Source organism: Scyliorhinus torazame, chromosome 4 (assembly GCF_047496885.1).
Source record: "Scyliorhinus torazame isolate Kashiwa2021f chromosome 4, sScyTor2.1, whole genome shotgun sequence".
NCBI classification, from domain to species: Eukaryota; Metazoa; Chordata; class Chondrichthyes; order Carcharhiniformes; family Scyliorhinidae; genus Scyliorhinus; species Scyliorhinus torazame.
The window spans coordinates 135,048,589-135,074,298 of NC_092710.1; the positions used below are offsets into that span (position 1 = coordinate 135,048,589).

At 45.1% G+C, this 25,710-nt stretch overlaps 1 long non-coding RNA gene across 1 annotated transcript; it reads right to left on the reverse strand.

Annotated features, from left to right (window-relative positions):
- Positions 1–324: 324 nt before the first annotated feature.
- LOC140410495 (uncharacterized) lies at positions 325–25,284 on the reverse strand. Its single transcript, XR_011940667.1, has 2 exons — positions 24,146–25,284; positions 325–1,854 (listed from the first exon to the last, which is right to left on the reverse strand). It is a non-coding gene; the product is annotated as an uncharacterized lncRNA (long non-coding RNA).
- Between the last annotated feature and the right edge of the window lie 426 nt (positions 25,285–25,710).

Genomic DNA, 25,710 nt, shown 5'->3' on the forward strand with positions numbered 1-25,710 from the left:
AACTTGCCACCAGAGGGCCACAATACATTTTCTTATGGTTCTTGCTCCTCACAAATGAACTATCCATTTTTTGAAGTCACCGACAATGGAGTTCAACTTAAAATATCTACTCGAAAACTTTCTGTACCCAGCAGTTTGAAAACATAATCCATACATGTGTTTCAGCATGATCTCGAGACAGGAAAGTGGAGATCACATCACCTGCAAAATATCCATTGAATTTATTGAACGGGGAAGAGTTGGCAACTTGTTTATGACCACATTTTATGCCAGTTCTGTACAAAGTTCAAACATTTAAAAAAGAAAACAAAGTAGCAACAGAAATCAGACAAATTAGATTTTATTATTATGGCAGACTTTTAAATAGCGCGCATATCTTACTGACATGTCCATTGTGTCCAGAACTGATTTAATTATACCTGGTCAAGCTTGATTAGGACTTCTAAATTTGACCAATTTCTCTCTCCAGCATCATCCACTCACTTTACCAAACTGTTTCCAAAAGCATTCCTAATTTATTGGCAGCGCAGTAAAAGGTGGCTGAGAATTTGAGGTTCATCAAAAGAAATGGGGTTTTCTAGCAAAGTACAAGTTAAGTTGCACATTGGCATCTTGTCCGGTTAACAGAAGAGTTAATTACTCCTCTTGTCTGCAATCGCAGGGAATTGGAAAACGTTCAACTATCAGAAACCGACATGAACTGTCACTTAAAAATGTAACATAAAATGTAAAATGGGTTATTTGTACAGCACAAGGTGCCTAAGGCAGGGACCACTTGAAGTAGTTTGGTTAAAAGGGCACAACAGTACTGTGTACCCCTGCTAGTTATTCACACAACATCAAGCACCACAGCCAAGCTTCTATCTGTTGCTCCAGTATACTGACGCGTGCTGGATGAAGCCAGAATGCCAAGGATCTGAGACTTTCTGAAGCACTGTCTAATTTCTATAATACATTTTATTTACCTCTACGACCTGATGACACTTTGGTAACTGAGGAAACCACAAAGCTAACATTTTCAAATTGCATTGAAACCTATGACAATGAGTAGGTCAATTGGAACACGTGGGTCTATCTGCTGAAAAGGAAAAGTTAATAGATTTGTGTGTGGAGGTTGTGCCCATCTTGGGTCACTAGGAATTAGTGAGTAGGTCACTAAATGGTTTTTTAATGTAAGTACACTTGTAATAAATAATTTCCACCATAAGGTGTTTCTCAGCTGAAGATTGGCAATTCAGTGTTTTAAAGCATGCAGGTCAATATCTCTCCCACAATTGCAGAGAGAAGAATGTTAGGTTAATACATTAAGATTTTATACGTTTGTGTGATTTCAGCTTTCAGAATAGCTTCAATACATCTGCCTACTTAAAAATAGAATTATTACATCAGTAACCTTTGATAATTGTTTTTCCCAAAACTACTACTAATTGTTTGTGTTTCAGTTGTACAGGTACAGATTTACCCAAGTCAAACATCCACTTCTCTTGTTTTGGATAGTGAGTGCAGGCGCATTATTCAACAAATGCCCACAGGGCTCAGCTCCAACCCTGTTCAGCACATACACAAATGACGTATCGATCATCACGTCCCACATGATCTTCAATGCTGATGACATCCATTGTGTCACCCAACCTCCATCCTTCTTCACTCTGGGCCAGAGCCTTAACAGAGACATTACAAAGTTTATGGCCTACTATAGTACATGGCCTCTCACACCAATTATCCCCAAAACTGTATCCAGTGTGTTCCTACTCCACAATGCCAGTTCCAGAAATGAATTCCATATTTACATGGATGGCCAGACCGACATACTTGGGAGTAATTATAGATAGGACCTTATCCTTCAAGGGGCATCTGAAAGAACAACAACAAAGATTAAAACCAGAAACAACTTACTAATCAAACTTGTTGGATCTATGTGGGGTGCTGCTGCCAAAACACCCCCAACTTCACACCTTACTTACCATGCTCCACAGCAGAGTACTGTAAAGGTCCCACATACACAGCTTGTGGACACTCAATTGAATGCAACAATGCACATCACAACTGGAACCCTCCATCAATGCCCCTCCTCTGACTTTCTGTCCTCACAATCATCACTCTCCCACATATCCGCCAACATACAAGAAACCACAAGCTGATTGAAACAACCTGTGCACTGCATCACTTACCACTCCATGATGACCTGTTCAACCCAGCTACTGCACATCTTCGATTACCTTATATACAGCAACCTTACTGAGCAAAATCCACCAGCAACCATCCTCTAGATCGAGGAATGGGAAACAAGGGAAGTCAATAAAAAGCTCCTTGTGACAAAACCCATTTGTTGAGTAGCAGGCTTTGAACTACCATGGTAAGTGCTCCTAGTTAAACAGGCTCAGGACAGGCTGGGGCCCCTGTGCAGCCAACCTCCACTGCTGGGTCCTCAGTACAAACCTATGCATTTGTGGAGAGACAAAAACAAAGCTACACACTACCAAGGAGTATCCCCGCTACAGAGTTAGCGGCGGACCAATCGCCTTAAACACAGCAAGAGAGAAGGCTATTGCTTGGCTTCAGGGATTTGCATTCACTAAATAAATAATTCTACATGGGCAGGCTATTTTACTGCAGTAAGCTTCATAATCAACAAAGATATTTTTCCCACTCGGACACGCCCACATGTACAATTTCTAGCTATGCTCACTATATAAAAATGAGAACCCCGATCTATTTCTCCCTCCTCAACCTATTGATATTACAATGTTCTTACTGCTTACTCAGCTCAAATCAGTGCAAGGTGGGGATCAAACTAAGGCTTCCCTGATCTATACAGGTCCTCATTGAACTATCACCAGTTTTATATTTCATCAACCAATAAAATGAAGCTCAAGTGGTTTATCAATGCTTTTTGACCCTAGAAACTAATTGGTGGATTTATGATACACACATATTGTATTCTCAATCAACAGGAGTAATTATCCTCATTACGTAGCGTATATACAGACACACACAATTAAATAAAATGACAGCTCTTAAACAGTCAATATCTTTGTGAAAAAATTGTATTACAAATCCCTTCCCTGTTTGCATAAAAAAGATTGCATTATTGAAAAAATGATTTAAGACACACCTTCCCATTTTAATACACATGGATATCAATGCAACAAGAATCTGAAATCTTCTACTTTTACTCACTCCCCAAATATAAAAAGTTTTGCCAACTCACATTTTTTGAAGATATTACCCTTTTAAAAGCAAGGTTAAAATGCACTAACTGAAGACCAGCTTATTCCAGCAACTTGTCGTCCCATATCTCAGCAGGGTTTAAATAAGAATTCCACAAAGTGCTGGAAGGTGTCAGTCATTTATGCTGCTGACAGCAATGTTCTTTTGTCCACTTGATAAAAACATACTGCTCTCAGAATAGGGTATTTTTAGTGCAATTATTCTTCAGTTACAATGCATTGCTTTTAACGTGCACAAAATACCTGAGCATGATATAAAGTGGTAGAGTGCAAGCATTACAGAGTGAGGCTTATAATTAGTTCTATAAATGTCATTTGCTTTTGGGTGTACTACTGTTTATGCCAACTGTTATCTCAATGCCCAGTGAACTTTGGCCGTGCTGCCTGATTTAGCTGCTGGGCGAGATTCAGCAGACACAAATGCTTTTTTCCGAAAAGCCCCATGAAACAGATTTCCCCACTGGGTTTACATGAAAATGGTATTGTGAGAAAATACTTCTTTGACAGTTTCACATATCACCGAAAGATTCTTCCACTTTGTCGATAAAATATCTGTCACTTCCGAAGCAATGCTAACCTGCTGAACTGGTAGAAATGCTAATTCTCAGCTTCCTGAAGCTATGCCCTGTAAATTCAGATTGTAGTTCATGGAGTAAATATTTGCTACAATCAACAGCCCTCTTAAAATAAACAACCATCCAAGAAACATCACTCACTTCACTTCATACAAAGAATAAATAAATAGGTTACAGGGACATTGGGCACGACTCACGGCTTCCGCGACTAAGTGCCCACGCCGTCGTGAACGCCGTTGAGGTTCACGACGGCGCGAAATGGCCCCGATCTCGACCGATTCAGGGCCTGAAAATGGGCTAGGATTGGGGCCGCGAGAAACACGGGGGGGCGTGTCGTGAAAGCAGCGTCGCCGGCGTGCGCCGGGCATTGGCGACGCATAAATGCGGCGCCACGTCATCCGCCATGTAACTGGCGTCAGCCGCGCATGCGTGGTTGCTGTCTCCCCGAGGCCGCCCCGCAAGAAGATGTTGGATGGATCTTGCGGGGCGCGGAGGAAAGGAGGTCCTCCTTCAGAGAGGCCGGCCCGCCGATCGGTGGGCACCGATCGCAGGCCAGACCCCTTTTGAGTCCTACCCCGGTGAAAGAACCCCCCTCGCCCCCCACCCCCATCCCCCCACAGGCCACCCCCCCAGCGTTCCCATGCTGTTCCCGCCAGCAGCGAACATGTGTGGATGGCGCAGGCAGGAAGCCGTCGTTTTGGGCGGGCCGCTTGGCCCATTCGGGCCGGAGAATAGCGGGTGTAGTGGAGAATCGCCATTTTGGGTGTCCCGGGCGATTCTCCGGCCTGCCCCGCGCAGAGCTCGACGGGGCCGTTCTCGCTGCTTGGGTAAATCGCCGGAGGGCGTTGGACCGGCGTCGCGGGGAAAAATAGTGTGCCAGGCGATTCTCCCAACCGGCGCGGAAGCGGAGAATCGCGCCCCTTGTTTCCTCGATACAGTCACCAAGGTAATAACTGTTTTCTACCTTCACCCATCCTTCTTACCTCGCCTTACACAATAGAAGCAAAGCAAATCATGTCAAGGTGTTGGAGCTTCACATTTTGTACCTCACATTGAGGTTAATTCGACTGTATTTAGAACTGGGGGGCGTCATTCTCCGACCCCCCGCCGGGTCGGAGAATGGCCGTTGGCCGCCGTGAATCCCGCCCCCGCCCCCGCCGAAGTCTCCGGAACCGGAGATTGGGCGGGGGCGGGAATCGGGCCACGCCGGTTGGCGGGACCCCCCATTCAATTCTCGGTCCCGGATGGGCCGAAGTCCCGCCCAGAAATTGCCTGTCCCGCCGACGTAAATCAAACCTGGTATTTACCGGCGGGACCAGGCGGCGTGGGCGGGCTCCAGGGTCCTGGGGGGGGCGCGGGGCGATCTGACCCCGGGGGGTGACCCCACGGTGGCCTGGCCCGCGATCGGGGCCCACCGATCCGCGGGCGGGCCTGTGCCGTGGGGACACTCTTTCCCTTCCGCCTCCGCCACGGCCTCCACCATAGCGGAGGCGGAAGAGACTCTCCCCACTGCGCATGCGCGGGAAACTTTCAGCGGCCGCTGACGCTCCCGCGCATGCGCCGCATTTCCGCGCCAGCTGGCGGTGCAACAAACGCCATTTCCGCCAGCTGGCGGGGCGGAAATCCCTCCGGCGTCGGCCTAGCCCCTCAATGTTGGGGCTATGCCGCCAAAGATGCGGAGCATTCCGCACCTTTGGGCCGGCGTGATGCCCATCTGATTGGCGCCGTCTTTGGCGCCAGTCGGCGGACATCGCGCCGTTGGGGGAGAATTTCGCCCCAGGAGTCTTTCCCTTCTGGACATTAATGCTCTTCTGAACTGCACAGTTTGTATTGAACAGGACAATGAAGGAAATCGACATCGAAAACTTCTCCAATGTGGACACATCTTCTACCTTGGGTGTCTGGAAGAACTTTTCAAGGCAACTCACAGAAATGATTGTTCAGTTACCAGTGGACAGAGTGTCGCATGTCCAACCTGTCGACAAATTACATTTGTAGGCACGGTAGCACTGTTGCTTCACGGTGCCAGGGTCCTAGGTTCGATTGCAGGCTTGGTTCACTGTCTGTGCACAGACTGCATGTTCTCCCCATCTGCGTGCGTTTCCACCAGGTGTCCCGGTTTCCTCCTACAAGTCCTGAAAGACATGCTGTTAGGTAATTTGGGCATTCTGAATTCTCTCTCTGTGTATCCGGACAGAAGCCGGAATGTGGCGACTAGGGGCTTTTCACAGCAACTTCATTGCAGTGTTAATGTAAGCCTACTTGTGACAATAAAGATTATTATTATTAATAATAATCCAGAGTTTCAATACTTGCAATCTTACTGACAATTTTGCTATAATTGGATACCTTAGCTGCAAAGTGGTAAAAAGATATCTTTACTGTACAAAGCACAGTGATGAAAGGATCAAGTTATTCTGTACAATATGCCAAAAGTTGTTTTTCCCAGTTGAAATCATTTGTCTATTCAAATTTAGAACTGGATTATATGCCAGCCCAGTGAAAAATAAAGTAAAAAATCTAGAGTTATAGATCAGTGAAATTTGTAAGCTCTTTATCACAGTCAACCTCTTGTGGCCGTGTTTACTCATGTTTCACATTGTACTATTTATCAGTCAAGTTTTACGAATTCTTGTTTATATTAAAAACATCCAAACTAAAATCTTTTCATGCATGTCATTCATTCCTCTGTCTGCCACCAGCTGCAGAGATAGGGGCAGCAGTGCTGAACCTGTAAAATTTTACAGCTGCAAAATTTGATCTCAAGCTTTTAAAATTTAATCCTGTTTGCACTATGCTATTTGTAAAATCTATCAAATAGAAGGACAAGGTCTACAGGTACATGAGAACACCATTACCCCTAAACAACAACACGATAATTCAGTGAGCCAAGGGTGATTGGTGAACAGGACTTGGTGCTTGTAAGGACATAGACAATAGAGTTTTGCATGACCTTAAGTTTATGGAGGATAGAATGTGGGAGGTCAGGAAGGAATGAATTTGAATAGTCAAGTCTAGAGATAACAAAGGAACAGATGAGGGTTTCAGCAGCAGACGAACCGTGGCAGTGGCAGCGTTGCTTTCAAGGTATAAATAGGTCATCTTAGTGAATGCGTAGATATACAAGGAAGTTCAAATGCGATACCAAGGTTGCAAATAGTCTGGCTCAGCCTTAGACAACGGACATGGAGAAGGACGGAATCAGTAGCTAGGGACCAGAGTTTGCAGCAAGGACCATTAATCATGGCTTCAGTCTTCCCAATATTTAATGGCGGGATATCTTTGCAGTTCTGGATGTCACACAAAGAGTGATAATTTAATGACAGTGGAAAAGTCAAAAGAAGTGATTGTGAGGTTGAGCCAGGTGTCATCAACAAATCTCAAGCCAACAGCATTCACGGGAGAGAGAAAACTTGTGACTGAAGGAAATGGAGGAGTTGCTCTGGCCGTTCTTACAGACACCACGAAGGACACTTTTGGCTGCGCTGTCAGCAATCATTTGACACTTTCCAGGTGGCTGAGTAGGAGAATCTGAAAATGAAAAACGATGCCTGAGCGGTCCGGGGGTACTGTCACTTAGCCTTGCAGAAGTGTTGAGTGAGCCAAGGGTCGAGGGGTTCAGACCCAAATCTCCACCAGGGGTTGCTGGGCTTGGGTCTTAGCTGCCTGAGATTGTTTGCCTGGGGGGCGGTGGGGATGGTGACGGACCTGAGTCTTAGCTGTACTTGGTGGGAGTGGGGGGGGTGTAATTCTGAGCCTCCTGATAGAGTAGCATGGAGGATGGGTTGAGAAGAGGGGCATTTGTGTGTATGTTGAAGAGTAGGGGGCTGATTGCAATATGTTATAATGGGGAATGTTCATATGGTAGCTTTATGATCCTTTGGAGATAATTTTTAATCACGTTCTTTTGTTTTTAATTATATAAAAAATTAATTCTCCCCAACCAGTTCTATTTGAGAATAAAATACTGTCCTTTCTTTTTAAAATAGGTACCGTCATGCCAAGAAGACAAATAAACTATATATATCTATATTATCCTAGCTATTTTACAAAATTAAAAATATATATTTATAACGGACAAAGGCTTTACACTGACTGAAGCCATGACTAACTGTGATTCACACAAAATTAATTTCTAGCCTTCAGAAAACCACAGCAACCTCATTATCTCTAAAGATGCACTAATGTCCCTGTGACTGCAGAAATCAAATTCCAAGCAAATGCACAAGGTCCTGATGTGTTGGGTAAGCTGGGTCTGCGAGGACTGCAGAGAGAGAGACAGGCTTCCAACACTTGAAGAAATGCAACTCTATTTTATTAAACTCTTAACTATTAAACATGCTTGAACTGTGGGTTGACACTATGCTGACTTGACTGGAGACCTGAGGCTAACCTGACCAGACTGTCTTACTACCACATGGTGTATGTTCTAGTTGTTGCTCACAGGCTCTGACTGTCTCAGAGGCAGCATCCCAAGTGAGCAGGAAAACTAGTGCCTTCTGGTTATATAGTGGCCGTGTCCTGTCTGGTGATTGGTTACTGTGTTCTGTATGTTCATTGGTCACCCTTTGTGTCACTCACTGTCTGTCTGTGCACCATCATATACTTGTGTGTATATTATGACATCTCCCCCCTTTCAAAAAATGTGTGTTTGTGTCAATAAATAGTGGGTGTGTGTATGAGCCTGACTGTGTACAAAGTATGTGAGCATATTTACATGAGTAGGAGCTGAACTATATACAAAATACGTGAACGTATTCACATGGGAAGGTGTCCAGTGCAGATAGAGGGCATACAACAAATTAGGAAGAAACAATATGTACAGATGTGTAAATGAAGCACAAGGCATTACAACATTCAGTCTATAAGTTCAGTCTCTGTGGCGGGCAACAAATTCTAGTTGACCGCCTCAAGGGTGGGTCAGGGGCCGCCTGCACTGGAATGGGCGGAACTGCCTCCAATGTAGATGGTGGCAAAAGAAATGCAAATCAGTGACCTCTTGGAAGGGTGTGTCCTGAGGAATCAGCAGGCGAGGCGAGGCGGGACATCACGTTCAGGTGGCGAGCATGGAAGCAGCCACAGTGCCCGTCGATTACGCCGAAGAAAAGAGCCATCATGCATGCGAACGAGAAATGATCTGGGGGCCACTTGCTTGACCACCACAGCTGTGGCAGACCAGCCACCGTCAGGTAGCTGAACACAAACTCGATCAGCAGGGACCAGAGCAGGGAGATCTGTGGCATGGGCATCATACGCCGACTTGCATTGGGCCCGAGACAGTTGCATTCTTTGCAGGACCAGAAAATTGTCAAGGTCCGGGATGTGGATAGCCGGCACCGTCGTCCGTGGTGTGCGGTTCATTAGCAGCTGTGCTGGGGACAGGCCAACAGACAAAGGAGTCGCCCTGTGGGCTAGCAGTGCCAGGTGAAAATCTGAACCCGAATCAGCAGCATTACACAACAGTCGTTTTACAATGTGTACCCCCTTTTCTGCTTTCCCATTTGACTGGGGGTAGTGGGGGCTTGAAGAGACGTGCGTGAAATTGTACCGTCGGGCAAAATCCGTTCACTCCTGACTGAAGAAGCACGGGCCATTATCTGTCATGACCGTAAGTGGAATGCCATATGGGCAAAGGTCTCTTTGCACGCCCTGATGACTGTTGCTGATGTGAGGTCATTCAGTCTGACCACCTCGGGGTAATTTGAAAAATAGTCCTAGTCCCAGCCTTTTGCGTGGAAGAGATCAATGCCAACCTTGGTCCATGGGGACGACACCAGTTCATGCGGCTGCAAAGACTCTTTCGGCTGAGCCGGCTGGAACCATTGACAAGTTGGGCAATTTAGGATAGTGTTGGCAATGTCATCATTGATGCCAGGCCAATATACTGCCTCTCGGACTCGCCGGCGACACTTTTCCACCCCCAGGTAACCCTCGTGAAGTTGGCCGAGGACGAGCTCTCGCATACTCTGTGGTATTACTATCCTGTCCAGTTTCATTAGTATGCCATCGACCACTGCCAGGTTGTCTTTCATATTCTAGAATTGTGGGCACTGGCCCTTCTGCCAACCATCTGTGAGATGGCGCATGACCCCATTGGAGTAAAGGATCCCTGGCCGTCTCTTGACGAATCTGCACGACCCTTTCGTCAGTGGCCGGAAAGTTGGATGCGCAGAACTCAACGTGGGCGTCGATCTGGCAAACGAAGTCCGACTGCTCGCACGGCGTGGTGATGGAGCGAGACAGTGCATCGGCCACAACGAGCTCCTTGCCCGGGATGTAGACGAGGTCAAAATCATAGCGTTGGAGTTTGAGGAGGATACGCTGTAGGCGTGGCATCATATCATTGAGGTCCTTCTGTATGATGTGAACCAGTGGCCTGTGGTCCATTTCGACCATAAACCTGGGGAGTCCATACACGTAATCATGGAATTTGTTAATCCCCGTGAGGAGGCCCAGGCACTTTTTCTCGATTTGAGCATATCGCTGCTCAGTAGGAGTCATGGCTCGAGATGCATATGCGACTGGGGCCCAGGATGAGGATTTGTTGCGCTGGAGGAGTACTGCCCCAATGCCAGCCTGGCTCGCATCGGTGGAGATCTTTGTCTCCTTGGCAGGGTCGAAAAATGCCAGTACCGGGGCCTTGGTGAGTTTCGCCCTGAGCTCACGCCACTCTCGCTCATGAGCGGGGAGCCACTGGAAGTCGGTGTTTTTTTTTACAAGATTGCGGAGAGCTGTGGTGTGAAATGCGAGGTTGGGGATAAACTTCCCAAGGAAGTTGACCATCCCCAGGAAGCGGAGGACCGCCTTCTTGTCCTCTGTCATCTTCAATGCATTGATCGCCGACACCTTATCTGCGTCTGGCTGCACACCGAACTGTGAAATATGGTCGGCGAGGAACTTTATTTCTGCTTGACCGAACGAGCACTTGGCTCTGTTGAGTCGGAGGTCATGCTCGTGGATCCTATGGAACACTCGCATGAGGTGATCGATGTGTTCCTGAGGAGTTGTGGACCAGACAATGATGTCATCGACGTACACTCACACCCCCTCGATGCCCAACATCATTTGCTCCATTATTCGGTGGAACACCTCCGAGGCTGAGATGATCCGGTTGTAACAGTAACGACCAAATGGGGTGTTAAAAGTGCAGAGCTTTCGACCGGATGCATCTCGCTGTATCTGCCAAAACCCCTTGGAGGAAACCAGCTTCGTAAATAACTTGGCGTGAGCCATTTCACTAGTGAGCTCTTCTCGCTTAAGGATGGGGTAGTGTTCCCTCATGATGTTACGATTCAAATCTTTGGGGTCGATACAAATGCGAAGTTCCCCTGACGGTTTTTTGACACAGGCCATGGAGCTAACCCAGTCCGTGGGCTCAGTGACCTTAGAAATGACGCCCTGGTCCTGGAGGTCTTGCAGCTGCTGCTTGAGGCGGTCCGGCACCCGACGCGGTGCATGAACCACAGGTGTGGCATTCGGCTTCAGCAGTATCTTGTACCGGTAAGGTAGTGTACCCATACCTTCGAAGACGCTGTGGTATTGTGCTATGATGTCATCTAATTGGGTTTGAAGGTTGGCATCTGGCGAGGCTGATGCATCAGTGGGCGACATGGAGTGAACCCGCTGCACAAGATTCAGGATTTTGCATGCCTGAGCACCGAGCAAGGAAGCTTTGTTCGACGCTACTATTTCAAAACGCAGGATGGCTCTTGAGGAACAATGAGAAACCACAAGCTGGCATGAGCCACTGGCAGCAATGACATTGCCATTGTAGTCGATAAGCTAGCAGGCCGATGGAATAATGCTCGGCTTGACATGGATGGTATCCAGTCAACGCAAACACGGGAAGAATGTGCAAACTCAACACGGACAGTGACCCAGAGCCGGGATCGAACCTGGGACCTCGGTGCCATGAGGCAGCAGTGCTGACCACTTAGAAGTTTTAGTTTTAGTTGCAATTGTAAGCAGTCAGAGACAGGATACTGGGAAGTGAACAACTCTTAACTCTGCCTGGAGAAGCTGGACATGACAAGGGAGTTGCAAAGATGCAAGCTTCCGCAATAACAAGATACAATCCAGGGAATTGGGATAGAAAGCATGTTTAAAACACCTGAAGTTAAGAGAACAGAGAGTAAGGTATTGTTGTTCAGAATAATTCAAGAAAGAGTAAACAACATGTTCTGAGTTAAAGAGACAATTGCAGTAACTAGATTCAAAGTGGGACGGCAGACTTCAGAGGTAAATGGAACGTTTTATGTCATTTTAAGACAGTCTGGGAATTGATAGTTAAAGCAACAGTTTGTACAGTCATTAAGACAAGTAAATCCTAAAAGGGGTTGGTGTAAAATCCTGACTGGATTCGCTGTTAGAAGTGGAGAGGAAGCTTTGCTTTGAAATGTCATTTGGAAACCCTGGACGTATTTCGGAATTCAAACCCCCAAGAGAAAGCAAAATTAAGATAGAATCTTTTTGGCAGTGGAGTTTGGAAACTCACATGTGACAATCATCTGGGAGGGGATTCTGGGGAGACATCCGCAAACATTCACTTGGGGTTCACAGTGTAGATAGTATTTACCCACAGTCATCTGGTGTGTTTAAAAGGAATAGTGGGTGGGATTCTCTCAGCCCAGGCCGGGCCGGAGAATCACCGGGACGGACGCGAATCGCGCGACGCCGCCCCGCCAGAGAGAGTGGGGAATCGATGCCATTGGTGCCGGCGCGGCACCGGTCGGGGGCCGCTCTATGGCGATTCTCCGTCCGGGATGGGGCGAGTGGCCGTGCAAAAAATCCGAATCCCGCCGGCGTTATCCACGTGTTGTCTTACCCGGCGGGACCTCGGTGTGCATGCATCCGTGGGCGGCCTGGTGGGGGGCGTCCGACCCCGGGTGGGGGGGTGGCCTCCGCTGTGGCCTGGCCCACAATTGGGCCCACTGATTGGTGGGACGGCTTCTCCGGCTGGGGGCCTCTTTTGTTCTGCGCCGGCCCCTGTAGTCCTACGCCATGTTGCGTTGGGGCCGTCGCGGAGAAGGGAGCCACTGCGCATGCGCAGACCCGTGGCGCCCATCTGACTCCGGGATCGGCAGCTGGAGCAGCGTGGGTCGCTCCAGTGCTGTGCTGGCCCCCTGTAGGCGTCGAAAACGCTGCTCCTGAGGGCATGTTTACGCCGTCGAGAAACGCGATGCCGTTTACAACGGCGTCAACACTTAGCCTCAGGATCAGAAAATCCCACCCAGTGTGTTAATGAGACTATTGTAGATTAAGATGTACTTTGTAATCCATATTCGTCTGAAAACCTGAATGTAATTGTTAAACTCAGGGGGAAGTAAAGTAATATGGCATCATAATCCAACTTTTCAGGTTTAATAAATGTTTCTTTCTTGTTGCAAAAATTACTTAGCGGTCTTGTTAGGTAACTTGGACATCCTGAATTCTCCCTCTGTGTACCCAAACAGGTGCAGGAATGTGGTGACTAGGGGCTTTTCACAGTAACTTCATTGCAGTGTTAATGTAAGCCTACTTGTGACAATAAAGATTATTATTGTGACACTGTTCCTCCATGTTTTATAAAAATAAATTCACGGAAGAGTAAACAACGTGAGCCAGGATACCATTCTGGAATCTTCCCGTCCAGTTATAACATCAACTGGGATCGTAACATGAGGGTTGGACCTTTAATATTGAAGGTTTTATCATTCCAAAACGAGAGGTTGAGGAAAATATTTATAAAGGAGGAAATCCAAAAATCAAAAACACCTTTCAGTTTACAGGCAGGTGGTGGAGGGGGAAATGTCTATGACGGTACAAGGAACCTCAAGCAATATTCTGATTGTTCATCCAATCTATATCTCATGAAAGTGCAGATGATCAAAGGTGCTTTCATACACAAGTGATTTTGCTGGATAGCAAATAACAATTCTGTTTCTCCATCAACACCCACACCCATCCCCACCACCCTTTGAGCTCATTAACATTAAGTTCAATATTTGCAGTCTCATTGTTGCCTCAGCTGAGGATTTCTAATTCAATATTCATGGAGAATTGAATCTACATCCTTTCAGGGCTGCGTGGCACACTCTGTACAATAAATCACTGACTAAGCCAAGGGGGATGGCAATCGAGATTTTCGTGGAATTCCTTTGTATTTTATCGAAGATTGTTTTGTGAAAAGCCACTGAGCAAGATGAACATTAAATGGTCTCTGCTGTGAGAGGTGTGGAACGATTATTGTACTGGTAGTGTAGGAGTTGCAGGCTGGATGGACTGCAGCGGTCCACATAATTGCTCTTCTTCAAAGGAAAACATATTTCTCGATGAGATAATGCTACATTGCCCTGACATGTAAATCCATCAATTGTCTGTGTGGCAATACCTCCAGATCATTGGTGCAAACTATGTTTCCACCCCTACGACAACCATCTGTCTTTTGTCCTGAATTCAATTGACAAATACACATTCAACAGAATGATTATTTAACAGAAATGTTGAGGGACATTAATTAATTTATCTCAGTTGCCCATTAAGTTGTTTGTGCAAAGACTGGATTGTTGAATGTTATAACCCTTACTGACATATTCAGCCTGATATACCCCAATGAATCAGGCACTAGATTAAACCCCAACATTAATTTTGGTTAATCAGATGACCCAATATTGCTTCCAACATAGAAATGATTATACAACATATGACTATGTTTCTAAGTATCATATAGCGACAGCTTTCAGTAACTTTGGTCAAGGGCCATAACTTATACAATGTATAATTCTACACCAAAGATTAATTGGAACTAGGTCTGTTCCCATTACTCTTCGAACAACAGGCTGTCATTTTCAAACACATCACTCGAGGCTAGTGCTGAGCAGAAGTCAACAAATAAATTCCAGGAACCCCTCAAACCCACTGCACTCCACGATTCATTCAAACATAAACATGCAGTAAAATGCATGAAGAAATAGGCACATAGAATGTTTACACATTGCATTGATAATAAAGCATCTTTTTAGCTCAATATACCATTGCAGTATATTGCATTAAACAATATACTGTACTTAAACATATTTGGTAATGCCCCATATTTGGCCTTCGCATTAATTCATACCTGTAGACCAGGTACCAAAGGACATCTTTAGTTGTACTATATCTAGAAATAAGATCAGTAGTTTTAATAGATCTTTTTCACTTGCTCTATGGATCCTGGCTTAGGCTTACTTCTCATATATCATTGCCTTTCCTCAGTGCAGAAAAATAAGCAAAACTAAACAGAGCTGCATTCCAGATCTTACGACATTTACAATTTTGAGCACTGGGATCAGTACTATCCAAGAACATTTATCAGGGGAGATTCTTCAGATAATTCCTCGAATAGAAGCCCAGAGACAAATAAGCAATAACTCTGTCAAAGCCATAAGTGGTGTACCACTGATGCCCACCTTCATTGGCCAGGCTCGTACTAAGTAGTCCAACTGGGTTGCTCAAGACTGTTGTGATCAGCTCCATGTTGCACAACCTTGTCTTGTAAAGAGAATGGCTCATGCATGTGCCATAGTAGTAAGAGAAAGGTATCCCAGAGCTGCAGTAGTGTGAATTAGTTACTGGAAATATATGTTTTCTCGCCATTAAATAAATTTATGTAAATCTCTTCAGTAGACCTTTCCTGGATACTTGGTGTACCCATTACAGGAATGGCCTGAGAAATATCTTCCTCACCGCAGCATAGTGGCACAGTGGTTAACATTGGTGCCTCACAGCACCAGAGACCCGGGTTCAATTCAGACCTTGGGTGACCCTCTGTGAGAAGTTTGCACGTTCTCCCAGTGTCTGCGTGGGTTTAATCCGGGTGCTCATGTTTTCTCCCACAGTCCAAAGATGTCCAGGTTAGATGGATTGGCCATGATAAAATTGCCCCTAAGGTGGGGTTATGGGGATAGGGTGGGGGAATGGGCATAGGTACGGTGCCCTTTCAAAGGCTGGTTCAAACACGATGGGCGGAAAGGCCTCTTTCTGTACTGTAGAGATTCTATGATCATCACATAGATGGGTTCTTTTACTGACACTATACAGTATGCAAATTGCTCCTAGAATGAAGCCCTCATCAAAAGCAGTTGCAATACCGGCCAAAATCAATAGCCTGTCTTTTAACAGGGTGGTTAGAGGAAGGGAAAAAGCAGAGTTTCAGACATGAAACCCAGAAATCTGCAGAGATTTTGCACTTGACAGGTTCCCTGGAAGTCATCCTGATTAACGGATTTTGATTCCGAAAAGGACTCCTCAGCAGGTTGGTCCAATCCCGAACCTCAGGGTGGGCTGGGGGGATGCATCTTCTATGAGGAGAAACTTGGGTGTGAAGAAGGAGCAATATAGCTCCTTTTAGCCCACGAGCAATGATGGAAAGGTGCATTTCTTCTCCCAAAGCTGTCCTTTCCTCCTTTTCGCTGCCAGGTTTGCCACTATTCAACTTGTAAAGGAAGTGAATCCCCAAGACTGTCAGTCTCATTAAAATATTTCAATTACTAGTCCACCTTCTGGGATCAGGGCGGTTGCTTGTCCCTCATCCTACCTCAGTTAAACTGAAGTAGAAAGGTTGGAATTGGGTTGAGATTGGTTTGAGATTTTAAAAATGTTATCCTCTGACCCAACATTAAAATCCTCCCCCCCGCATGTTTCAAGGTGCATCAACTTCACAGCGAGCATAATGTTTACTATTGCTTCTAACATTTGCCTGCTCTTCCACGTCATCCTGAACCTATTGAGACTGAAACGTCACTCACTGGAGGGCAGCTGAGTCCGGAGACAGACCTGCTGCACAATTTGTTCCTTATGCTGCCGCAAGTTCAGCCCACATCCTGAGAACAAATGAAAAAGATCTTGCAGTGAGTGTTATCTTGATTATAGTCGTCACTCTGGCGTTTGGATTTCAATAAGATTTCTTCGGCATCCAGCTGGCGTTGTCCAATTCTTCCTATTTCACCCTCCTCCTCCGATGATGATTCAGTATAATTTGTCTTCCATTTTATTGCTGAACTAAATTAAGGCTGGAGGTGTGCAATGAACAAGTCAAAGAAAAACACTTCATTTGAGAAGCCAAAGGGTGCTTCATAAGTTTTAACGATGAATGTAATCCCGTTGCATTTCTAAATGTAGAATTGTGACTAAAAGCCCCTACAGTTACTTGATTGAGTCTCTGAGCATTTTTTGGAATAGATGTCAATATTTTAAATCTGCATTCTGGACAGGATTAGGCCCCAGCCTCCACCACGAGGAGTCCAGTAATGTTACTTGAAATAACCTGTAATTAGAGTTGTAATTCCCATAACAGCTTCTCTTTGTTATTTTCTGTGCTGCAGAGAAGTAGCCTCTCACAGTCACTCTCCATGAACTGGTCATAAAAGCCAAGGCATTCTTCAAGGAATTTTGGTTTTGAAATTCTTGCAACTGCAACTCGTAGTTGAATGTATTCAGAAGTATATTCCGTGCAAAACCAGGGAGCCTAATATATTATCAACAAAAGCCATGCTTTATGTTGAAAGTTACACTATGTATTTATTGGACTGGGACCACAATGTTGAGTTTTAAAAGACTGAACAGCATTTCAGTGACTTGAAACATCAGTTTCTAAGATTGCCAAACATTAAAACAACTGTGCCCGGTAAATTGCAAAGCCATTGTAACAGAGCAAACTGTATGGAGGAATGCATCTGATATAATCACCTTCGAACACAGTGGGTAGCACTGTTGCTTCACAGCTCCAGGGTCCCAGGTTCGATTCCCGGCTTGGGTCACTATCTGTGTGGAGTCTGCATGTTCTCCCCATGTCTGTGTGGGTTTCCTCCGGGTGTTCCGGTTTCCTCCCACAAGTCCCGAAAGACATGCTGTTAGCTGAATTGGACATTCTGAATTCTCCCTCTGTGAACCCGAACAGGCGCAGGAATGTGGCGACTCGGGGCTTTTCACAGTAATTTCATTGCAGTGTTAATGTATGCCTACTTGTGACAATAAAGATTATTTTTTTAAATCATTAAAAGCCTGCAAGTTTGAGCCTGCCTATTGATTGACCAGCTGTACACTGCAGGTAGTGTCCAAAAACCAGCCCAGCTGCTGCTAGCTCCAAGGGATTAATAAGAAATGATCCATCAACATCTTTAAATCATCACAGGATTCGGAAGGACCCTGGGTCAATCTGAAACTACCCAAGGCCAATCGACTGAACCCATACAGAAATTATATTTTTAGGCTTTAAAATCTATCAGTAAATCTACGCTTAATCCATTCTCCTACTTTCTAACTTATGTTTGTGTGTGCGTATGTGTACTCTTGAATGCATGCGTGAGAGAGTTGGAGCGTTTTTATTATTTTTATTTAGCACAATTAACACTATTCTCCTCTTTTTGAAAACATACAAAGACTTCTGTTTGTATGCATCTTTTACAGGCACAGCGCTCTCGAACTCAGAACTTGCCCTATTATGCTCCACAAAAGAGTACTGAGCATCTCTTTGCCAACCGCACCACTCCCACCTTGGCACGCCTCATGAAAATGGTGGTCGGCAGTGTGCTACACGCCTCCTGGACTGAACTTACTGCCATTGGACCACCGTCCACCTCACAAGTGATCGAGGGAACCACTACTTGAAGCAATGGACGTTTCTCCAGACTTGAGGGGGGGGTCTTTTGCGACCCCCTTAAGGGCCAAACCCTATCTTGCATATAGTTCCCCTCCTACACCAGAGAGTACAAACTCCCCAGGTGATTGGGGGGACGGAGCTGCCCCCCTAATTGGGAGGAACCACACAGGATATAAACTCCAACCTGAGAGCAGGTCGGGGAGGGTGACCCTGCATGAGGAGTAGTGTAATTGCAGTATTGTGAGCAGAATAAATAAACCTGGTTGTTATCCTGCCTACCTGGTGTTGTATGAAGTCCTTACCTACGGCTATCACAGACATATATCTTGTGCACATTTTAATGAATGCAACAGTGCACTGCATAACTGGAATCCTCCACTCAACACCTCTCCCCTCACTTCCTGCCTTCGCAAACATAATAATAATAATTGTTTATTGTCACAAGTAGGCTTCAATGAAGTTACTGTGAAAAGCCCCTGCTCATTCCCTGAAGGCAGCAGAGCAGGTGAATTGGATAGTTAAGAAGACATATGGGACACTTGCCTTTATCAGCAGTCACGACAGAATATAAGAGCAAGGAGGTTACAATGGAGCTGTACAGAATGTTGGTTAGGCCGCAGCTGGAGTACTGTGTGTATTTCTGGTCATCTCACTATAGGAAGGATGTGATTGCACTGGAGGGGATACAGAAGGGATTCACCAGGATGTTGCCTGGGATCGAGCATCTGAGCTATAAGGAGATATTGGATAGGCTTGGATTGTTTTCACCAGAGCAGAGAAAGTTGAGGGGTGATATGATTGAGGTTTATAAGATTGAGGGGTTTGGACAGGATAAATAGGAAGCAGCTGTTCCCCTTGGTTGAGGGGTCAAGCACAAGGGGGCATAGTTTTAGGGTGAGGGGCAAGGCATTCTGTGGGGATTTCAGAAAAAGATTTTTCGCTCAGAGGGTGGTGTGAGTCTGGAATGCGCGACCTGGGAAGGCAGTGAAGGCAGTGAAGGCGGGAAACCTCACAAGCTTTGAAAAGCACTTGGATGAGCACTTGAAACACCATCACATTCAAGGTTTTGGGACAGGTGCTGGTAATTGGGATTAGCACGAGATTAGGGGTAGTTACTGTCGGTGCAGACTCATGGGCCGAAGGGCCTTTTCTGCACTGCATGACTCTATGACTCAATGACATACATCTGCTGACTGACAAAAATTCACAAGTTGGCTGAAAGCATCGATGCTGCACCTCAATCTCATTTACCACTCCATGATGACCTGTTTAATCCAACTACTACCCACTTCCATCTCGGCACCCCATTTTAGCAACCTTCCTGAGCAAGATGTACCAGAAAACAAGCTTTGGATCAAGGAAAGTCACAAACAAGTTCTTTGTGACAAACCCTTTCTGTTGAATTGCAGGCTTTGAGCTACCACGGCAAGAGTGGTCCTTGCTAAATAGGTAAGGATTGATCAGGGCCCCTAGGCAGCCACCCTCCACCCATGGGGCCTCAGTACAAACCCCTTATACACTGTGGAAAGGCACAACAATGCTGCACATTACTGACGAGTGTCTTTTATTAGGCTAAGTGGCGGATCAATTACCTTGGCTTCAGGGATTTACATTTGCCAAATACAAGCCATATAGCTATTAAACAGTTAACCAAGTTGGCAAGTATACTCTTTAAAAAAAAAAGCCTCTTCAGGTCAAACTGGGGAGCCAATCCATCCGTTTTCACCTGGTCGTAACATAGTTGGTGAAAGTCAACTCCACATAAATCTAGATTTATTTAATAAATTACTAGTCTGTGAATAATGTCACTGGCTTATGGCAGAGATTGTTATCTTGCACAATATGTTCAGCTGAGAAATTCAAAAGAGAATTAATTAGATGCTCGATTCATTCAGTGGTGAGAACAGAGAAATAGGCTTGGAGAAGGATCAAGGAAATATACATTGCGGAACAGGCAAATAAAATTGTCATCCCATCTCTTGACAATGAACTTTGGCCAATGGACAAACCTGTTTGGAATAACCAACTTCTTAAGTTTCAGAGGTAATTTCAAAAAGCAACTGCGATGAATATTGGCCAACCCTGCACCTCAGTTTTTTTAAACTTTTACTTTGTCATCAAGATAATTGTGCTCATTTGAAGTTCTTTGAACACTTGTATTTTGTTGAGGGATTATTTCAGCCATTGTATATATATTTAAGTGCTGCCTCTGAATGTTTTCTAGCTTTCTCTGTTGTCAAATGCTGCAGACTCTGTTATGGATACAAAGACATCCTACATGTATGCCTGTTCTATGTAAAGAGCATCAAGGATGTACACAATATTTAAGAGCAGGTAATAGCCATGAAGCTTAGAGTGGTGTCAACAGCAAGAGAAAGTAACAATAACTTAATAGGAAAGTAATTAGAGGAACTGTAGGGAAATACTGCATCGTCTACTGCATCGTTCTAGTTACAAATCGACAGGCATTTCACAGGCTTTTCTCACTTTGCATTGTAGGTTAACTATGGTATGCTGAATAAAACAGCATCTGTAGTGGAGGACGAGAGATTTTCCACATTTCTGTTAATATAGTTGCAGATGCTAGAGCTGATTCATGAATGCAGTCTGGTTTATTCGTCACTCTTACTTCATATCAGTATGTTTGGGCATGAAAGAGTTCGGCAATACTGTACACGGGAATTACAATAATGAGTGTTATACATGTCTGTTGAACATTTATTAGGTTTTGCAGATACAGGGGGCGGGATTCTCCGACCCCCCACCGGGTCGGAGAATCGCCGGGTGCGGCGTGAATCCCGCCCCACCGGCCACCGAATTCTCCGGCACCGAAAATTCAGCGGGGGCGGGAATCGCACCGCGCCGGTCGGCGGGCCCCCCCCCCAGCGATTCTCCGGCCCACGATGGGCCGAAGTTCCGCTGCTGTCATGCCAGTCCCGCCGACGTGAATCAAACCACCGACCTTACTGGTGAGACTAGCGTGCAGGTGGGCTCTGGGGTCCTGGGGGGGCGCGGGGCGATCTGGCCCCAGGGGGTGCCCCCACGGTGGCCTGGCCCACGATCAGGGCCCACCGATCTGCGGGCGGGCCTGTGCCATGGGGACACTCTTTTCCTTCCGCCTCGGCCATAGCCCCCACGATGGCCGACGCGGAAGTGAACCCCCCGCGCATGCGCGGGGATGACGTCAGCAGCCGCTGACGCTCCCACGCATGCGCGGACTTCCGCCGACCGGCAGGATCCCTTCGGCCCCGACTAGAGTGGCGGCAAAGGCTTTTCCCGCCAGCCGGCGGCACGGCAACCACTCCGGCGCAGGCCTAGCCCCTCAAGGTGAGGCCGTGGCCCCTAAAGGTGCGGAGGGGTGGCCCGACGCCGGAGTGGTTCACGCCACTCCCTTCCACCGGGACCCCCGGCCCCGCCGGGTAGGGGGAAATCCTGGCCCTGATTCTTAAAAAGTTATTTCTTTTCCTGAGAGGCTATTATGTCCTAGCTGTGCTCTGAACCACACATCACAAAAGCCGCACCAAGTAACTAATGTGGAGTCGGCAACATTAAACTTCAGAGAGCTGATCCGCATAAATTTGGATTTCTACAAGGAAAAACAGAAACAGCTTGAGAAAACTGTTCAGGAAGCATCCAAACAGATGGAACAGACCAAAGATCTTTCACAAATTTTGGAGCATCTCATGAACAATGCATCTGATGTTGAACTATTGTCGCAGATACAGAAACTACAAGAATTTAATGAATGCATACTATTTTCGCATGCATCTGCTCCAATTCTTGAATGTGTACCTGAGGTTAGCACACACAAGACTAATAAAATGGAGAACTTGGTGCCTCCTACATTCTGGTACATTTCATATATTGGTAAAGAGGAACCTATTATTGCACAATATTACACCACTGAAGCTGCAGAATACACTGCTCTTTTCTCCAACAAAATAGTCCAACAGTTCATCAAATCACAGAATTTACAGTACAGATGGAGGCTATTCGGTCCATCGAGTCTGCACTGGCCCTTGGAAAGAGTACCCTACCTAAGCCCATACCTCCACCCCATCCCCACACCTCCACCCTATTCCTGTAACCCCACCTAATCTTTTTGGACACTAAGGGAAATTTAACCCTAACCCAATCCACCTCACCTGCACATCGTTGGACTGTGGGAGGAAACCGGAGCACCTCTGAGGAAACCCACCCAGACACGGGGAGAACGTGCAGACTCTGCACAGACAGTGACCCAAGCCGGGAATCGAACCTGGAACGCTGGAGTTGTGAAGCTAACCACTGTGTTACCGTTTAGCAGTCATGACAAAGGTCAGGAGCTTTTCAGCTGTCCAACCGGAGTTGCAGTAGCTCACAATGGCATAACATTTATGACACACAAGAAAACCCACACAATGCAAACATTTGATTGTTCAGGCAATTTTTACACCTCTTTTAAAGACAAACAACAGCCAGATTCTAAAAGGCCTCACAGTCCAAAGATATTTCAATCACTAGCTGGGGCTATTTAGTCCTTTTTGTTGTATACAATAAACAACAAATTTTTGTGTATGCCAGGGACGGACAGATTTTTTAAAATTTAAAATTGAACTGGCAATCTCCATTTGGTGTTGTTGTGAATTCAAGGGGACAGATTTTAGTGAAAGACAGTGGTGTACTTGGATGTCTTTATATTATGACCATTGATTGGACCACTGGTGAAACTTTACATTTGCAAGCAGTGAAGGGTCTCATGAATCCAAGGTTTTTGACTTGTACTAAAGAGGATAACATTGTTGTCACAGCCAGTTGTAGTGTGCAATTATTTGATAGGGCTGGGAACCTTCTGTGGAGTGCAGGTCCAAAGTATGGAAGTAATAGAGTACTTCAACACCCAATGGGTGTCTGAGTGGACAGGGGTAATCATATATTGGTACCTGATTATGCTGCAAACAAAGTTGTACTTGTAAACAATGAGGGCCAATGGTTGATAGATGTTGTGACAGTGGGACTGAAGGGTCCACAATGACTAGCTCTAACACCAAATAGAGAGTTGGTGATTGCAGATAGCAAGGACCACCACATCAAATTATGCAAATACAAAAGCAGAAAACAGCTACACATCTAGATTGCTCACAAAGAGACACTAATACATTAATGAATCTATTGTACTTTTATTGTGCTATTATATCTATCATGTTACAAATTCACATACGCATCTTTACAGTTGGTCTTAATGCCCTTTAAGAAGATATTTCTTATACATTCTACAAATACCGCCCATGTGTAAAATTACCAGAATACTTTACGCAGTATTTCCATCTGTAATGTGAAAGAATCTGTGAACAAAAGTAACACCTCTCTACACTTGCAAAAGAAACCTGGAAAACGGGTATCGCAGTTAGCTGAAGGAAATGTTTGATTTTCAGGAGGAACCAATCGAGTTTCAAACTCTTCCATTACAAGCATAATTGCTAATCCCCAGTATTGACTCAATGCTTTAAGAAAATATTTTGGATGGGATTTTGAGCCCCCCACCCCACCCCATTCCTCCCACCCAACCCACCGACACAATGTATTTTGCAGCAGGGAGGCAGCCTAAACTATTGGCTGGCAGTGGAATATTCCAGTCCCAAAGGTGTCAAAGGACTTTCCACCAGGGAACTCGCAACAGGAAATTTTGACTCTTGTGTGTGCTTCAAGTATTAAAATCACAAATGTATTCTTTATAAACATACCTATAATTGTGATCCAAATGATGTATGAAGGACCTCTTTCCCCACTGCTGTTCTCAGTGAAGAGTTTTTTAAACAATTTGAATTCTCTGGTTGACAATTAATCAATCTTTGTTATCAGCGTCTTTCCATTTATTTGTGCAGCAAATCCATTAGAGATGAGATAGTTTCAAAATATGCCTATAATGCACAGGCAGAGAGGCCAGACACCCACATCATGCACACACACATCAATTCTACACATTTTCCTTCTTTCCTTAAAGTTCATTATTTAGAAAATCTTGGTTTGTATGTCACCGGAATGTGGCGAGTAGGGGCTTTTCACAGTAACTTCATACTTGTGACAATAAAAGGTTATTATTATTATTTTTATTTGCTTGGAGTTCCTCACAAGAAATGTAACTGTCACTGCCAGTTATGCAGAGATCACACACCAGTTCTTAACTGCTAAGAACTACAATTATGAAAGCAAAAATAATGTTTTGCTGAAAAAATAGACCTGCTGTTGAAGCTTTTCATCTTGCATTGATCAGGACAGATATGCAAGAATACCGATTGTAAAGGGGAAAACAATTTATAATGCATGAGAAGTGAGTGTTGATTGGTTGACAAGAGAACTCTAATTGGTAGAGGCTTTGCCATGGAGAAAGCATCACGGAACAGTTAACTGTAAAGCTTTTAAGATCAAACAAGACAGGTTGACTCTGACTGACCCAGGCATTTCCATGGGGAATGAACCAGGGAATGGCTGACCCCAAGCATTTTTTTTTAGTTGAAAAAGGTGCATGTCATTTCTGTCTGCAAAGGACTGGACCCTGTGTCTGAATGTATGTAGCATTCACCATGTGTAAGTGAGCCACACTGCGAATCCGACTGACAATAGAAACTGGTTGTCAGTGTAATTCTGAGCACAATCAGGATTGCTTAGCAAGCGCTGTCCAATCGCGATATCACATGTTGGACACTATGTTTTGAGTTTTGCAAACACAGGCTGGTCGGGTATAGTCAGTACCCTGCCTGTTCCGAACAGCCAAAGAGATGTGCTTTTTGACATGATCCACCAATTGATATGGTCTGGCAATAACGTCACAATTTCAAAATTGGAAACTTTTCTTCATCTCAACAAAATAGGGAAATAGTACCAAAATAAATACTTTACCTGTGTTTCTTTCTGGTAAAATACAGCAATGCTTCTGCAGAATACCAGGCAGTATCTGTTAAAGGAATACAAATTAATAATATTTATAAAATGCAATAATAAAATTGTTCTCTATAACATTTCTTTCAAACTGTCAGTGCTTTGGAAAATCATTTAATTTTTATTACAGACATAAAATGCGAGAGGCATTTAGACTACATTCATATTTTAAAAGATAGTGCATTATTGTTTGAAAGAAAATTAGCCAGATATTTTTGAAATCGTTTTCACTCAAAATTCAATCAATGCTATTCTATTGTGTTGAAATATGCCATTGCACCACACTACAGTATTGTATGACAGCTCTCGTGTGCTTTTGATGTGACATACTTACAGTGGCATCTTAAAGCACCTGCTAACACAAATGACA